The sequence below is a fragment of the Arachis ipaensis genome, chromosome B8 (genome assembly GCF_059453495.1).
Source record: "Arachis ipaensis isolate K30076 ecotype BB chromosome B8, ASM5945349v1, whole genome shotgun sequence".
In the NCBI taxonomy this organism is placed as follows: Eukaryota; Viridiplantae; Streptophyta; class Magnoliopsida; order Fabales; family Fabaceae; genus Arachis; species Arachis ipaensis.
The window spans coordinates 64,555,291-64,572,456 of NC_142443.1; the positions used below are offsets into that span (position 1 = coordinate 64,555,291).

The window sequence follows — 17,166 nt, forward strand, 5'->3', positions numbered from 1 at the left end:
CCCAGTGTACTTGCTGGTTAGTTGTGCGAAGTTGTGAAGTTATGTTTGGACCATGGTATTGTGCACCAGTTATTGGCGCCATTGCCAGGGAGAGAACGAACAACAAATTTTACAACCTCAGAGTAACAATTTCGCATACCAAGCTTTTTGCGCCGTTGCCGGGGATTGTTCGAGTTTGGACAACTGACGGTTCATCGTGTTGCTCAGATTGGGTAATTTTCTTCTTATTTTATTTTCAAAAAGTTTTCAAAAATTTTTCAAAAAAATATTTTCTTCTTTTTTTTGTTTTTCAATTAATATTCAAAAAAAATAATATAATATAAAATTATATCTTTTCAAAAATATATTTTTCTTCAGAATTTTTAAGAATGAATTCTAGTGTTTCATGATGATTTGTTGAATCCTGGCTGGCTGTAAAGCCATGTCTAAATTCTTTTAGACTGAGGCTTCAACTAATCACTTCAATGCATGTAATAGCATACTAAAGCTTAGCTGGCTAGTGAGCCATGTCTAACCCTTGGATTAGAGCTTTAGGCTAACATTGAAAGATTCCTGGAATTCTTATTAAAAATTTTGAATTTCTTATTTTCTTTTTCCTATATGTTTTTCGAAAAAAATTTAAAAGAAAATACAAAAAAATCATAAAATCATAAAAATCAAAAATATTTTGTGTTTCTTGTTTGAGTCTTGTGTCATGTTTTAAGTTTGGTGTCAATTGCATCTCCATTTGCATTTTTCGAAAAAATGCATTCATGCATTGCATTCATCATGATCTTCAAGTTGTTCTTGATAAACCTTCTTGATTGATCTTCATATTATATTGTTTTGTGTTGTATGGTGTTTTTCATATGCATTCTTGAATTCTTAGGGTCTAAATATTAAAAATTTCTAAGTTTGGTGTCTTGCATGTTTTCTTTGCATTAAAAATTTTCAAAAATAAGTTCTTGGTGTTCATCTTGACATTCATAGTGTTCTTGCATGCATTCATTGTTTGATCTAAAAATTCTCATGCATTGAGTCTTTTTCATGTTTTTCTCTTTCTTCATTAAAAATTCAAAAAGCAAAAAAAAATCTTCCCTTTTTCACTCATAAATTTTCAAAAATTTGAGTTGACTTTTTCAAAACTTTTTAAAATTTAGTTGTTTCTTATGAGTCAAATCAAATTTTCAATTTAAAAATCTTATCTTTTTCAAAATCTTTTTCAAAAATCATATCTTTTTCATTTTTCTTGTTTATTTTCGAAAATTTTAAAAATATTTTTCAAAAATCTTTTTCTTAATTTTATATAATATTTTCGAAAATATCATCAACAATTAATGTTTTGGTTCAAAAATTTCAAATTTGTTACTTACTTGTTAAGAAAGATTCAAACTTTAAGTTCTAGAATCATATCTTGTGATTTTTTGTGAATCAAGTCATTAATTGTGATTTTAAAAATCAAATCTTTTTCAAAACTAATTTCAATCATATCTTTTCAAAAATATCTTTTTATCTTATCTTTTTCAAAATCATATCTTTTTAATCATACCTTTTCATATCATATCTTTTTTAAAATATCTTTTCTAACTTCTTATCTTCTTATCTTTTCAAACTTGATTTTCAAATCTTTTTCAACTAACTAATTGACTTTTTGTTTGTTTCTTATCTTTTTCAAAACCACCTAACTACTCTTCTCTCTCTCTCATTTTCGAAAATCCCTCCCTCTTTTTCAAAATTTCATTTTAATTAACTATTTGTTTTAAATTTTAATTTTAATTTGATTTTCCCTTTAATTTTCGAAAATCATCAACTCCTTTTCAAAAATTATTTTCGAAAACTTCTCTCTCATCTTCTTCTATTTATTTAATTCCTTACTAACACTTCTCTTCATCTCATATCTCTGCTCCTATCCTCACCCTTGTGTTTGGATTATCCATTCTTCTTTACATTACATTCTTTTCTTCTTCTACTCACACAAAGGAATCTCTATATTGTGACATAGAGGATTCCATATTTTCTTTGTTATTCCCTTCTTTGTCATATGAGCAGGAGCAAGGACAAGAACACTCTTGTTGAAGTAGATCCTGAACCTGAAAGGACTCTAAAAAGGAAACTAAGAAAAGCTAAAATACAACAATCCAGAGACAACCTTACAGGAATTTTCGAACAGGAAGAGGAGATGGTAGCCGAAAATAATAATAATGCAAGGAGGATGCTTGGTGACTTTACTGCACCTAATTCCAATTTACATGGAAGAAGCATCTCCATCCCTGCCATTGGAGCAAACAATTTTGAGCTTAAGCCTCAACTAGTTTCTCTGATGCAACAAAACTGCAAGTTTCATGAACTTCCATCTGAAGATCCTTTTCAGTTCTTAACTGAATTCTTGTAGATATGTGATACTGTTAAGACTAATGGAGTAGATCCTGAAGTCTACAGGCTCATGCTTTTCCCTTTTGCTGTAAGAGACAGAGCTAGAGTGTGGTTGGACTCTCAACCCAAGGATAGCCTGAACTCTTGGGATAAGCTGGTCATGGCTTTCTTAGCCAAGTTTTTTCCTCCTCCAAAGCTGAGTAAGCTTAGAGTGGATGTTCAAACCTTCAGACAGAAAGAAGGTGAATCCCTCTATGAAGCTTGGGAGAGATACAAGCAACTGACCAAAAAGTGTCCTTCTGACATGCTTTCAGAATGGACCATCCTGGATATATTCTATGATGGTCTGTCTGAATTAGCTAAGATGTCATTGGATACTTCTACAGGTGGATCCATTCACCTAAAAAAATGCCTGCAGAAGCTCAAGAACTCATTGACATGGTTGCTAATAACCAGTTTATGTACACTTCTGAGAGGAATCCTGTAAATAATGGGACGCCTCAGAAGAAGGGAGTTCTTGAAATTGATGCTCTGAATGCCATATTGGCTCAGAACAAAATATTGACTCAACAAGTCAATATGATTTCTCAGAGTCTGAATGGAATGCAAGCTGCATCCAACAGTACTCAAGAGGCATCTTTTGAGGAAGAGGCTTATGATCCTGAGAACCCTGCAATAGCAGAGGTAAATTACATAGGTGAACCCTATGGAAACACCTATAATTCCTCATGGAGAAATCACCCAAATCTCTCATGGAAGGATCAACAAAAGCCTCAACAAGGCTTTAATAATGGTGGAAGAAACAGGTCTAGCAATAGCAAGCCTTTTCCATCATCCACTTAGCAACAGACAGAGAACTCTGAGCAAAATACCTCTAATTTAACAAATTTAGTCTCTGATCTATCTAAGGCCACTCTGAGTTTCATGAATGAAACAAGGTCCTCCATTAAAAATTTGGAGGCACAAATGAGCCAGCTGAGTAAGAAGATCACTGAAACCCCTCCTAGTGCTCTCCCAAGCAATACAGAAGAAAATCCAAAAGGAGAGTGCAAGGCCATTGATATAACCATCATGGCCGAATCCAAGGAGGAAGGGGAGGACGTGAATCCCAAGGAGGAAGACCTCCTGGGACGTCCAGTGATCAACAAGGAGTTTCCCTTTGAGGAACCAAAGGATTCTGAGGCTCATCTAGAGACCATAGAGATTCCATTAAACCTCCTTACGCCCTTCATGAGCTCTGATGAGTATTCTTCTTCTGAAGAGAATGAGGATGTTACTAAAGAGCAAGTTGCTAAGTTCCTTGGTGCAATCATGAAGCTGAATGCCAATTTATTTGGTATTGAGACTTGGGGAGATGAACCTCCCCTGTTCACCAATGAACTAAATGAATTGGATCAACTGAGATTGCCTCAGAAGAAACAGGATCCTGGAAAGTTCCTAATACCTTGTACCATAAGCACCATGACCTTTGAGAAGGCTCTATGTGACCTTGGGTCAGGAATAAACCTCATGCCGCTCTCTGTAATGGAGAAACTGGGAATCTTTGAGGTGTAAGCTGCTAGAATCTCATTAGAGATGGCAGATAATTCAAGAAAAGAGGCTTATGGACAGGTAGAGGACGTGTTAGTAAAGATTGAAGGCCTTTACATCCCTGCTGATTTCATAATCCTGGATACTGGGAAGGATGAGGATGAATCCATCATTCTTGGAAGACCCTTCCTAGCCACAGCAAGAGCTGCAATTGATGTAGACAGAGGTGAACTAGTCCTTCAATTGAATGAGGACTCCCTTGTGTTTAAAACTCAAGGACATCCTTCTGTAAACATGGAAAAGAGGCACAGTAAGCTTCTCTCAGTACAGAGTCAACTAAAGCCCCCACAGTCAAACTCTAAGTTTGGTGTTGGGAGGCCTCAGCCAAACTCTAAGTTTGGTGTTGGGGAGTCTCAACAATGCTCTGAACATCTGTGAGGCTCCATGAGAGCCCACTGTCAAGCTATTGACATTAAAGAAGTGCTTGTTGGGAGGCAACCCAATTTTTATTTATCTAATTTTATTTTTATTTTTGTTGTTCTTTCATGTTTTATTAGGTTCATGATCATGTGGAGTCACAAAATAAATAGAAAAATCAAAAATAGAATAAAAAACAGCAGAAGAAAAATCACACCCTGGAGGAAGGGCTTACTGGAGTTTAAACGCCAGTAAGAAGCATCTGGCTGGCGTTCAACGCCAGAACAGAGCATGGATCTGGCGTTGAACGCCCAAAACAAGCAGCATCCTGGCGTTCAGACGCCAGAAAAGCACACTGAAGAAAGCTGGCACTGAACGCCAGAAACAAGCATAGAACTGGCGTTCAACGCCAGAAACATGCTGCATCTGGGCGCTGAACGCCCAGAACAAGCACCAATTCGGCGTCTAAACGCCAGAATTGCATGCAAAGGCATTTTACATGCCTAATTGGTGCAGGGATGCAATTCCTTGACACCTCAGGATCTGTGGACCCCACAGGATCCCCACCTACCTCCACTCATACTCTTCCCTCTTCTCAATGTTCATCCTCTCTTCCCAATAAACACCATTCCCCAAAACCCTTCACCAATCACCTCAAGCTCTCTTCCCTATTACCTATTCACCACTCACATCCACCCACTCTTCCCCATAAATCTACTTCATACACCCCACCTACCTTCAAAATTCAAAATCACTTTCCCACCCAAACCCACCCTAAATGGCTGAACCTAACCCCTCTCCCTTCACTATATAAACCCCTCCATTCTTCTTCAATTTCACACAACACAACCCCCTCCTCCTCTTCTTGGCCGAAACACATCTCTCTCTCCCTCTCCTCCATTTCTTCTTCTTCTTCATCTATTCTTTCTTTTCTTGCTCGAGGGCGAGCAATATTCTAAGTTTGGTGTGGTAAAAGCATAAAGCTTTTTGTTTTTCCATTACCATGGCACCTAAGACTGGAGAATCCTCTAGAAAAGGGAAAGGAAAGACAAAAGCTTCCACCTCCGAGTCATAGGAGATGGAAAGATTCATCTCCAAAGCCCATCAAGACCACTTCTATGATGTTGTGGCCAAGAAGAAGGTGATCCCCGAGGTCCCTTTCAAACTCAAGAGAAATGAGTATCCGGAAATCTGACATGAAATCAAGAAGAGGTTGGGAAGTTCTAACAAAACCCATCCAACAAGTCGGAATTCTAATGATTCAAGAGTTCTATGCGAATGCATCGATCACTAGGAACCATGATCAAAGTAAGAACCCGAACCCAAAGAATTATCTCACCATGGTTCGGGGGAAATACTTAGATTTTAGTCCGGAGAATGTGAGGTTGGCGTTTAACTTGCCTATGATGCAAGGAGATGCACGCCCCTACACTAGAAGGGTCAACTTTGATCAAAGGTTGGACCAAGTTGATGCACGGAAAACTTGTCTCTCAATAAATCTCCCTTCGGCAAGTGTACCGAAGTTGTCGTCAAGTAAAAACTCACAATAGAGTGAGGTCGAATCCCACAGGGATTGATTGATCAAGCAACTTTAATTAGAAGAATGTTCTAGTTGAGCGAATCCAGAATTTGGGTTGAGAGTTGCAGAAAATAAGATGGCGGAATGTAAATAACAGAAAAGTAAATGCTAGAATTAAAGGACTGGAAGTAAATGACTGAAAATAAATTGCAGAATTGTAAATGGGAATGGGGGATTTGCTCATAAAAGTAAATCGCAGAAATTAAAGAGAATGGGTGAGATTAGAGATGGGGAGTTCATTGGGCTTAGGAGATGTTGCAATTCTCCGGATCAAGTTCATTTTCATCTCTTCCTCAATCAATGCACTCATTGATCTCCTTGGCAATCTTAAGTGATTGAATTACAATTCCTTGCAATTCAATCTCTCAAATCTTGATCAATAGCCAATTCCTTGGTCAATTGCTCATGAGAAGAGATGAAGTATGGTCACTGATTATACCACATGCATTTCCCAAACCAAGTATTGAGAGGGTTACAGTCACATACCCATCCAAACCCAATTTGGTCCAGCATGAGAAAGCATTTCTAGCTTGATCTCTTCATTCCTCTTCCAAGGTTCAAAAGAGATCCAAGTTTGAATAGCTTCTCTTCTAAGATAACTACTCAATTGGATGAAGATCGAAAGCTTTCAAGTAAAATCAAGAGGAAAGATAGAAGAAGAACAATGAAAATTAGTATTGATCCATCAAATTACAACAGAGCTCCCTAACCCAATGAAAGGGGTTTAGTTGTTCATAGCTCTTGAAAATGAAAACAAAGATGGAGAATACATCATAAAACTAGAAATTGCAAAGAAAGTAAATACAGAGAGTGGTTCTTCAGCCTCCAGAACTATTTTACAATTCAAAGCTACTCCTATATATACTACTCTTCTCAGCTTCTAGTTCACTCTTCAAGTCTTGGGCCTTTGGATCTTGAGTTTGAAGCAGTTCCTTTCTTTAATTGGGCTTGGCTTTACTTGCAGAGAGAAAGTGCGGAGTGGGCAGAGACTTAAGCTCAGGGCGTAAGGAGTGTTAATCATTTAGTGAAAGTCCAAGTTCGGGAACGTTAGTGACACTTAACATTGTCACTAACGTTCAAATGCACCCTTTTTGCCTTACGTTAAAACCCACGTTAGCTAGGTTAACGTGGCTTTTAACGTTGCCTTATCAATCTTCGAGAACGTTAGTGACACTCAACATTGTCACTAACGTTCCAGTGTGCCCCTTCTTGCTTCACGTTAAAGCTCACATTAACTAGGTTAACGTGGCTTCTAACGTGGCCTTTGCCATCCTTCGAGAACGTTAGTGACATTCAACATTGTCACTAACATTTCAATGTGCCCCTAGGTCTCACGTTAGAGTCCACGTTAACTAGGTTAACGTGGCTTCTAACGTGGCCATCTTTTAGCCATCCCAACGTTAGTGACAATGTTGAGTGTCACTAACGTTGGCTCATCCTTCATTTCTCATCGTTAGCTTCCACATTAACCAAGTTAACGTGGAAGTTAACGTGACTCTTGGGGGTTGTGTGGTTGCTTCAACGTTAGTGACAATGTTGAGTGTCACTAACGTTGTCGACAACTCTTCATCCTCTACGTTAGTTCCCACGTTAACCAAGTTAACGTGGGAGTTAACGTGGTACTTAGCACCATAGGCCAACGTTAGTGACAATGTTGAGTGTCACTAATGTTGGCTTCTCTCCCTCCCCCTTAACGTTAGAGGCCACGTTAACTAGGTTAATGTGGCTTCTAACGTGGCAACTTATGAGTAAGTGCCAACGTTAGTGACAATGTTGAGTGTCACTAACGTTGGCTCAACTTCTTTTCTTCACGTTAGAGTTCACGTTAGCTTGATTAACGTGACTCTCTAACGTGGGCATTGATGGCTTTTTGAGAGTGTTATTGGCAATCACTTTTCTCATTAATCTTTGCAAGTTACCTCCCATTTTCTTGCTCCTTTTTGGTCCTGAAATCAAGCAACAAAGTGCATCAAAGCTCTAGTCCAAATCATGAGTGATGCAACATAATATTTGTCACTAAACTTATGCAAAATCCTCATGAAATCATGTAAAATGCACAATGTATGCTTGAGTCAAGGCATAAGTGAATATTTACCCAAAACTAACTTATTTCCTAAAGAAATGCATGAAACTAACCTAAAAACAGTAAAGAAAAAGGTCAGTGAAACTGGCCAAAATGCCCTGGCATCACAACACCAAACTTAAAGCTTGCTTGTCCTTAAGCAAGTACTGGAACAAGAGAATGATGAAATGAATATCCAGAGGAATGAATCATCCTTGTGGAAGTCATATTACTGATTTTATGGTGGTTTCATGCATAGCAACTTAGGTTCATTCCATTACTGGCTTTCAGACCTTTATCCTGTCCCAAAACACCCACTTTGTTCATATCCCATGAGACTTTTATTCATTGATCCTTTTATTGTTATTACAAGGGTTGTTTGTGTTATTTAGGCTAGGTGCTCTGTAAGGGTGCAACTCTTTAAGATAAGCTTTCAGCCAACACTCCCGAACCAGTTGGTTCAAGGTGCTAGGTGTTGAGACACCCCTAAGGACTTACTCTCTCAAGCCTATCCCCCATACATACACACTACAGGCATTTAGTTTGTTTATTTTCTTTTCTTGAGACTTTGGTGTCCAGCACCTCTTTGGGTTACTAAGTGTTCTGTAATGAAGGTTACTCTTGATAGTGGACTTTCAGCTGATGATCCCGAGTTAGTTAACCCAAGTTACCAAGTGATAAGGCACCCCTAAGAGCTTATTCATCCAAGTAGATCCCTCACACAGAAGCACCACAGACACTTGCCTCAAGCTTAAAACCATTGATGCCTAGCCTTATTGCTTACTCTTTTTTTTTTGTTTTTCACTTCCATTGTTCTTTCCCTCTTCTCTTCTTAGGATCTTGTTATTAACTTAGTCTCATGAGTGTATCCAAAGCAAAGTATTCAGGATAGATAGTTGTCTTCCTAGCCTTGTGGTTGAACCAACTTAGTTAACTTATGACTACCCCAAAGATTCATGAATGTACTTCCACAATATAAACTCCACTCTGGTCTTTTACAAACATAAACATTCTCTTCTTCATTTGATAAAAAAGGGACAAGCTTACAAGTAAATAAGGGAATGATACAGTGACATAAAGACCAGTGCACATAGACTTATTCAGAAGGAAAACTTAAAAAAAACAGAATTTTAAAAAGAGTTCAACTGCAAGTAACTACAAATCAAAAGTGCAATTCGGACCTCCAACTTTCAACAATTCTAAGTACAATGGAATCAGGTAACAATACAACCTTCGAGTGGTGATCTCTGGTCCCCCTCTCTCTTTGTCATCCTCCTAGTTTTTGTTGCCTCGCTTCTTTGGGTGAAAGTGCACCATTTCCTTATAAGATTCCTACAAGGTCACTGGAAGTTGCTTGTTCCCAAAGCACTTGAGACATAGTTAGCTTATATGTATGCTTGTGCCTCTTGAACTCAGTTTGGTGTGTGAACACCAAACTTAGTTCTTTGCCCAGTACACAATATTGCATATATGCAGAGACCCTCATATCTTATTATCAACAAAGCAATGATCACCTATAGTCTAACTACACCTAAGTGGTTTCTCTTGGTTGGATGGAGCTAGCAATGTTCTTTTGGGAGTGGGATGTAATTCTAACCAATGTCCTTTAGTGGAACACCAAACTTAGAATTACACCATCACTCTTGGATTGTTCTGGTATGGAACACCAAACTTAGCTCCTTTCAATACAGGGAAAACCACTTGTGACTTTTATTGAAATAATGATGAAATTGAAACTACCTGAGGTTGGGTTGCCTCCCAACAGAGTGCTCTTTTATTGTCACTAGCTCGACGAGTTCTTAATTATTTGAGATGGTACTTTACTCTGGGGTCTTCCCCCATGTTGCCCAGATAATGCTTGAGTCTTTGTCCATTCACTGTAAAAGTCCTCTTTGAACCTTCATCCATGATTTCGATATGGCCATATGGTGACACTTTTGTAACCAAGAAAGGTCTGGACCACCTTGACTTGAGTTTCCCTGGAAACAGCCTTAATTTAGAATTGTAAAGGAGTACTTGCTGCCCTTTTTCGAAACTCCTGGGTGCCAAGTGCATGTCATGTTTTCTTTTTGCCTTCTCTTTATACATCTTAGTATTTTCATAGGCTTGTGACCTGAATTCCTCCATCTCTTGCAGCTGCAAGATTCTTTTTGCACCAGCATCAATGCTGTCAAAATCTAGTATCTTGATAGCCCAAAGAGCTTTATGTTCCAGCTCCAGTGGTAAATGACAAGCTTTCCCATAGACTAATTGATATGGAGACATTCAAGTGGGGTTTTGAATGCTGTTCTGTATGCCCACAGAGCATCATCCAACTTCTTCGACCAATCCTTTCTAGATGCGCCCACAGTCTTTTCCAGGATCCTCTTCAGCTCTCTGTTGGATATCTTAGTTTGTCCACTTGTTTGAGGATGGTAAGGTGTGGCTACTTTGTGTTTTACCCCATATCGTAAGAGGAGAGCTTCCAGTGGTTTGTTACAAAAGTGGCTCCCTCCATCACTGATGAGGGCTCTTGGGACTCCAAACCGGCTAAAGATATTCTTCTTGAGGAAGTTCATGACTACCTTGTTATCATTAGTTGGGGTTGCAATAGTCTCTACCCACTTGGAAACATAATCTACTGCTACCAGGATGTAATTGTTTGCATATGAGGTTGGGAATGGTCCCATGAAATCAATTCCCTACACATCAAACAGTTCAAGTTCCAAGATGAAATTTTGTGGCATGGCGTTTCTTTTGGGCAGGTTTCCAGATCTTTGGCATTCATTGTAACTTTTTACTAGCTCTTTGGCATCCTTGAAAAGAGTGGGCCAAAAGAATCCGCTTTGTAACACCTTTGCTGCAGTTTTGTCCCCTCCAAAGTGCCCGCCATAGCATGAACCGTGGCAGTTCCACAAGACTTCTCTCCCTTCCTCTTCCGAGACACATCTTCTAAGAATTCCATCTGAACATTTCTTGAAGAGATATGGCTCGTCCCAGACAAAGTATTTTGCATCATTCATGAGCTTCCTCTTTTGATGCTTATTGATCCCTGGGGGTAATGCTCCAGTTGCCTTGAAATTTGCAATATCTGCGAACCATGGTGCTTTATGAACTGTCATCAACTGCTCATCAGGGAAGAGCTCGTTAACACTTGTATCATTTTTTCCACCTTGATCATGAGGGATTCTAGATAAGTGATCTGCCACCTTGTTCTCCACTCCCTTCTTGTCTCTGATTTCAATATCGAATTCCTGCAACAGTAAGATCCACCTTATTAGTCTTGGCTTCGATTCTTGCTTGGCAAACAAATATTTAAGTGCTGTGTGATCTGTAAAAACGATCACTTTAGCACCAATGAGGTATGATCTAAATTTGTCAAATGCAAAAACTATTGCTAGCAATTCCTTTTCAGTAGTGGTATAATTTCTTTGAGTTTCATTAAGGACTTTGCTAGCATAGTATATCACACGAACTAGGTTATCTTTCCTTTATCCTAACACTGCCCCAACTGCAAAATCAGATGTATCGCACATCAATTCAAATGGTAAGTTCCAATCAGGTGGGGAAATGATAGGAGCAGAGGATAACCTCTTTTTCAAATGTGTAAATGCTAGCATGCAGGTTTCATCAAAGATGAATGGTGTATCAGACACAAGGAGATTGCTTAAGGGCTTGGCTATCTTTGAAAAATCTTTAATAAATCTTCTGTAAAAACCAGCATGCCCTCAAAAACTTCTAATTGCCTTGACATCACTGGGTGGGGGTAGTTTTTCAATAAGTTCCACCTTAGCTCTATCAACCTCAATGCCTTGGCGAGAGACTTTGTGACCAAGGACTATTCCCCCTGTCACCATGAAGTGGCATTTTTCCCAGTTCAAGACCAAATTGGTCTCTTGGCACCTTTTCAATACCAAGGCGAGGTGATGTAGGCAACTAGGAAAAGAATCTCCGAATACCGAGAAATCATCCATAAAAACTTCAATGAATTTTTCTATCATATCTGAAAAGATAGAAATCATGCAGCGTTGGAAAGTTGCAGGGGCATTACACAACCCAAATGGCATGCGCCTATAGGCAAACACTCCATACGGACAGGTAAATGAGGTTTTCTCTTGGTCTTTTGGATCAACCACTATTTGGTTGTATCCTGAATAACCGTCGAAAAAACACTAATAAGCGTGCCCTGCAAGTCTTTCCAACATCTGATCCATGAATGGAAGGGGAAAATGGTCCTTTCGTGTAGCCTCATTGAGCTTCCTGTAGTCTATGCACATCCGCCATCCTGTGACGGTCCTTGTAGGTATGAGCTCGTTCTTCTCATTGGTAACCACAATGATCCCTCCCTTCTTCGGTACGACATGTATGGGGCTAACCCAAGGGCTGTCCGAAATTGGGTATATGACTCCTCCTTGCCAAAGCTTCATAACCTCTTTCTGTACCACTTCCTTCATGATTGGGTTCAGCCTTCTTTGGGATTGAATGGATGGCTTGGCTTCATCTTCCAACAGTATTTTATGCATGCATATGGCTGAACTGATTCCCTTCAAGTCAGCAAGGGTCCATCCAATGGCATCCTTATGCTCCCGCAGCACCTTGAGTAGCTCGTCCTCTTGATCTTGACTGAGGGATGAATTTATGATCACTGGGTAGTTTTTACTTTCTCCTAGATATGCATATTTGAGAGTGGGTGGCAATGCTTTGAGTTCAAGTTTGGGTGCTTCTGATTTTTTGCTCCCTTCCTTTGGTGCATCTGGTATATGTGTTTCTATTGTAGCTACCTCTTCACATGATTCAGGTTCTTCCTCCACCAATCTCTCGTTCTCTTCAGGTTCATCTTCTTCAAAATTCTCCTGCATTTCATCCTCAAGTGCATCTAACCTCATGCATTCCCCCAATTGTTCCGGTGGATAACTCATGGCCTTGAACACATTGAATGTCATCTTTTCATTGTGTAATCTAAGGGTGAGGTCACCCTTTTGAACATCAATGACAGCTCCGGCAGTAGCCAAGAATGGCCTTCCCAAAATGATGGAGGTTTTGGCGTCTTCCTGCATGTCCAGCACCACAAAATCTGCTGGGAATATGAAATCTCCTACTTTTACTAGCAAATCCTCCACTATCCCGTGAGGGAATTTGAACGATCGGTCTGCCAGTTGTAGAGCCATTTTTGTTGGTTTAGCCTCCTCAATTTTCATCTTTCTCATCATAGCTACTGACATCAAATTGATGCTGGCCCCTAAGTTACAAAGAGCCTTTTCTACTGTGATTTCTCCTATAATGCAAGGGATCTGAAAACTCCCAGGATCCTTCAGTTTCTGAGGTAGTTTATGCTGAATGATAGCACTGCACTCTTCAGTTAGTATCACAGTCTCATTGTTCTTCCAGCTTCTTTTCTTAGTCATTAGCTCCTTCAAAAACTTGGCATAAAGTGGCATTTGTTCTATGGCTTCAGCAAATGGTATGTTGATTTGTAGCTTCTTGAAGATTTCCAAAAATCTCAAGAACTGGTTGTCATCTTCCTTTTTCTTCAATAGCTGGGGGTATGGAGCTCTTGAGATGTTGAGTTGGGGTATCTTTTTCTCTTTCTGCAAACTTGGCGTGGGGGGTTGTATTCCATCTTGCTCCTCTTCCTTTTCAATTGAGCTTTCTTCTAGTGGTTTTTTGGGATGTTCCTTCAGTTCCTTCCCACTCCTAAGTGTGATAGCTTGACACTTCTCCCTTTTGCTTGAATGGGTATCATAGCAAAAATTGTGGTTCGGAAGCTGCTTAAAAAGATAGCTGATTTGTGTCTCCAGTTTTGTGATGGCAGCATTTTGATTCTGCATGTTTGACTGCACTTCCTCTCTGAATGCTTTACTGTCTTGAATGTCTCTGCATATTCCTTCAATGAATGTTTCAATCTTAGAGAGCTTATCATCAATTGATGAGTGGTTCGGAGCAGATGTGCTGTTTTGGTTTTGATATTGCTCACTTCCCCACCCAAAGTTCGGATGATTTCTCCATCCAGGGTTGTAAGTCTTGGAGTATGGATCATAGTTTTCCGTTGGTGAATTCCCAATGTAGTTGGCTTGCTCCTGACTCCCTTCTGCTTCTTGGTTTACTCCTTCTTGTGTTGTTGATGAAGTGGAGATTGCTGCTACTTGGTTCATCTCCATCTTCTTGGTGAGGTCAGCCAGCTGTTGGGTAATGAACTTGTTTTGGGCCAACAGAGCATCTACATTGTTTAGCTCCATCACTCCTCTTGTGTTCCCTCTTTCGGAAGCATAGAAGTAGTCGTTTTCTGCTACTATTTCAATAACATCTATGGCTTCCTCAATGGTCTTCTTCTTGTTCAAGGACCCTCCAGATGAATGGTCTACTGCCTTCTTTGACTCATAAGAGAGCCCTTCATAGAAAATGTGCAGCTGGACCCATTCGTTGAACATGTCAGGTGGACACCTCCTTGTTAAGTCTTTGAACCTCTCTCATGCTTCATACAGAGTCTCACCATCCTGTTGCCTGAAGGTTTGAACCTCAGCTTTCAGCCTATTGATTCGTTGAGGAGGGTAGAATCTTGCTAAGAATTTGTTCACCATATCCTCCCAAGTTGTCAAGCTCTCCCTTGGGAAGGATTCCAGCCATTTGGCTGCCTTGTCTCTGAGTGAGAAAGGAAATAAGAGCAATCTATAGGCGTCAGGATGAACACCATTAGATTTCACTGTGTCACATATTCTCAGGAAGGTGGTCAAATGTTGGTTGAGATCTTCTTGAACACCTCCTCCAAATGAACAGTTGTTCTGAACAAGGGTGATGAGCTGTGGTTTAAGTTCAAAGTTGTTGGCATGGATTGTTGGCTTTTGGATGCTACTTCCACAATTGCCTGGGTTTGGATTAATGTAAGAGCCCAAAATTCTTCTATCCTCCCCAGCATGATTTGCTCCACCTCCTCTGCCATGGTTGTGAGTCTCTTCTTCATGATGATTTTCCAAGTTTTCTTCCATGTTTGGTTCAAAGTATTCCTCAAACTGTTCCTCCTCTTCTTCAGCACCAACTACTCGTTTTCCTCTTGCCTCCCTCCTTAGTCTAAGGAAGGTTCTCTCTGGTTCAGAATCAAAGGAAGTTGAAGCCCCGCTTCTTCTCCCTATCATACAACCAACAAGTACAAGCAGAGAAGATAGGTGCAGACAGTATTTATGTCAGAATTGATGTTAGTTGTGGGTGATGCAATATATCAAACAGTTAGTGGGTTAGCAAACAGAATTGAAAAAAACAAAAAAAAAACAAAAGAGTAGATGGAAAAGGGAAGAAGTTTAACTAAAACAAAAAGTAATTCACTCGAACAGAAAATGAAATACACAAAATAAAATGCTCAATCTAGTGATCTTCCAATCTAATCATTGTTGATGCACAATCAATCCCCGGCAACGGCGCCATAAACTTGATGCACGAAAAACTTGTCTCTCAACAAATCTCCCTTCGGCAAGTGTACCGAAGTTGTCGTCAAGTAAAAACTCACAATAGAGTGAGGTCGAATCCCACAGGGATTGATTGATCAAGCAACTTTAATTAGAAGAATGTTCTAGTTGAGCAAATCCAGAATTTGGGTTGAGAGTTGTAGAAAATAAGATGGCGGAATGTAAATAACAGAAAAGTAAATGCTAGAATTAAAGGACTGGAAGTAAATGACTGAAAATAAATTGCAGAATTGTAAATGGAAATGGGGGATTTGCTCATAAAAGTAAATCGCAGAAATTAAAGAGAATGGGTGAGATTAGAGATGGGGAGTTCATTGGGCTTAGGAGATGTTGCAATTCTCCGGATCAAGCTCATTTTCATCTCTTCAAAAATGGAGAAAACCTTCCTACCCTGGACGATACAAAAAGAAAGCCAAGCTAGATTTTTTGAACCAAAGTGCTTGGTCAGAACAAAAAGGTAAAAGAAAATCTTGAGGAAAGGTCAAACATCAAGCTCCCGACATAGAAGTTAGTATACTTTGAGAAAGGCCCAAGAATTAAGATGAAGTTGGGAAGGAGCAATACTGCAAGTCCAAAGGACATTACTCTGAAAGTCGGAAAAGGGATGCCTGACGTCTAGCTTAGTGAAAAAACAATCATACGCGTAAAAGAAGGGGCGTTCCGACTTATCTAATGGGAGAAAACACACCCTCTCCTTAGGATCAGCCATAACTATCTTATAATTTCTCTCATCATCCCGACTTTCACACAACTTATGGTGCCTACGGAAGGTTTTAGCATACTCTCTATCAACCACAGGAGCAGGAGTAAAGACAGTAGTATCTATCCAAGTTAAAAGAAAAAAGGGGACTTTTGTTGACATATCGTGAATAACAGATCGAGACATAAAGCTATACCTACAAATACAATAAACAAAGAAGCCGTCACAAAACAAACTCGGACACCAAACAAAACAAGTTGGGTTCTCAACAAATAGTTTGATAAATACGATTTCAAAAGGTTTTTTTTTCGCAATCAAATTTAAGGAATAGAAATGGCGTCACTCTTGAACTAGCAACAACAATGCCATTTGGGGACAACACGATTATAGTCCACAACAACAACCAGCAACAATTTTTTAAGAAATTTCAAGACACAACTAATAGGGAAAATTTTATCCGCATAACTACTAGCAAGTATACCGGGTCGTATCAAGTAATAAAACTCACAAGAGTGAGGTCAATCCCACGAGGATTAAAGGATTAAGCAAGTAATAGTTGATTGATTATTCTAGTTAGACGGTTCAATTTTTAGTGATGAGCAACAGGAAATGTAAATGACTTGAAATTAAAAGAAAGCAATAAAGTACAAGAAAGTAAAGTGCTGGAAAGTAAATGACAGAAAGATAAAATACTAGAAGTAAAAATAAAAAGAGCATTGGGATCAAGAGATATTGAATTCTCCGGATCATCATATTCTCATCTCTTCCTCAATCATGCAACTCATTGACCTCTTAACAATCATGAGTGATTAGATCCTAATCCTTTGGTAATCCAATCTCTTTATTCTTGATCAATAGCCAATTCCATGGCTTATTTGCTCATGAAAAGAGATGAGACTTGGTCCCTGATTATACCACACACTTTTCTAGACCCAAATAATGGATAGATTAAATGTTACAGTATCCCATCCATACCCAAATCTTCTCAAGTGTGAGAAGGATTTTCAAGCATGATTCTATGATTCCTTTTCCAAGGATCACATAGAACCCAATTACATTCAATCTCTTTCCTGAGATAATTGAATTCTTA

The 17,166-nt window shown here is 39.2% G+C and overlaps 2 non-coding genes across 2 annotated transcripts; one reads left to right on the forward strand and one right to left on the reverse strand.

The window, feature by feature from the left end:
- Positions 1-2,554: 2,554 nt before the first annotated feature.
- LOC148548368 (small nucleolar RNA R71) lies at positions 2,555-2,662 on the reverse strand. The gene has a single exon (XR_015897369.1). It is a non-coding gene; the product is annotated as a small nucleolar RNA R71 (small nucleolar RNA).
- Positions 2,663-14,345: 11,683 nt separating this feature from the next.
- LOC148548369 (small nucleolar RNA R71) lies at positions 14,346-14,449 on the forward strand. Its single transcript, XR_015897382.1, has one exon. It is a non-coding gene; the product is annotated as a small nucleolar RNA R71 (small nucleolar RNA).
- The last annotated feature ends 2,717 nt before the right edge of the window (positions 14,450-17,166 follow it).